A 1472-nucleotide genomic window follows, 5' to 3' on the forward strand; every position below is an offset into this window, starting at 1 on the left:
AATACATATAATAATATAATAAATTATGATATAATAAAAATAATTAAAAAAGCACAAAAAATTATAAAATAAAATAAAAAACAAGAGAAAATGCAGCTGTGCAGAATTGGGGTGTATAGGCACCTCAATTCTTTGAGTTTCATAGATTTCATCTTTTTTGTATTTTTTAGCATTATTTATTATTTATTATTATTTTTAATGTTTATTTTTATTATCTATTTTTTATTTTTATCTTTATTTACTACTTTTTTGTGTTTTTTTTTTGTTGCTTCTAGGGATGCATCGATACACCCTAAACCCTAAACCCTAAACCCTAAACCCTAGAGTTTATAATTTAAAAATAATTTTATATTATATTGTGTATTTTTAGTTTTCTTTTGTTTTATTTTGTTTTGTAGTTATTGAGTTTATCTCTGGTTTATTATAAGATACAATCTTTGGGTGTACAGCTGTAGCTGTTGCTTTATATTAAAACTTACATAAATAAATAAATAAATAAATATAAATTATATTTATTTATTTATTTATGATTATTTTTATCACTACTTGTTTATTTGTTATTCTTTTTATTGTTATTTATTTATTTATTTATTTGCTTTTTTTTATTATTGTGTTTCTGTTTACCTTGATAGCAAATCATAGGTCACCACCAGAAGCAGAAGTATATATAAGTTTGTTGTATTTTCTTTTTTTTTCTGTCTAGGGTTTAGTGTTGATTGCATCATACAAGCTAAACCCTAAACCCTAAACCCTAAACCCTCGACCAAAACCCTAAACAACAACTCTACACAGACGAGAGTAGCCGCATGCAGGGCTGCAGCAACCTGCCTCCAGCAGCTGAACTTTGTTAATAAGAAAGAATATAAGTGGATATATTTTGCTTTTTTCTCTGTATTTACATAACTACGCAGTATCTTTCTAACCACTCTAAACCCTAAACCCTAAACCCTAAACCCTAAACACTACTTGGGGCTGAATATCGCAGCATTTGTGTGTTGTGTACTCAGCAGGCGAATGTTTCTACTTAAAGAGATATAAAAAAGATAAAACTCAGAAAATACAAAAGACAAAACCAAAGAAAACCAGCAAAGTTCAGTATCACTGTCGGCGGTTATTTTTATTTTTTATGGAAAATACAAACAACGAGCCAGAAAAGAAGAAACTCACGAGAAATGCAGTTGTTAAACCTAAAAGAAATAAATAAATTCATAAAAAAACCAAAAACTGAATTCAAAACACAATTTGCTTCAGCTGTACATACACCGCAGCAATCGCCGAGCGGTCGTTGACCTGACCACCGGCTACACAGGCAGAGAAAGCGGTAGAAAATGGGTTTTTTTTGGGTTTTTTTCTGCGGAATTTCGAGTGAAACTTGAAAATAAAGTAAAAATATACCTTTTCTCAAAAGATGAACGGAAAATTCCGAAAAAAATACGCCTTTCTAGACAAGTTCCTTCGGGCGTGATGCTGGT

The sequence above is a fragment of the Eimeria mitis genome, genomic scaffold, assembly GCF_000499745.2.
Source record: "Eimeria mitis Houghton genomic scaffold, Emh_scaff2151, whole genome shotgun sequence".
Lineage (NCBI taxonomy): Eukaryota > Apicomplexa > Conoidasida > Eucoccidiorida > Eimeriidae > Eimeria > Eimeria mitis.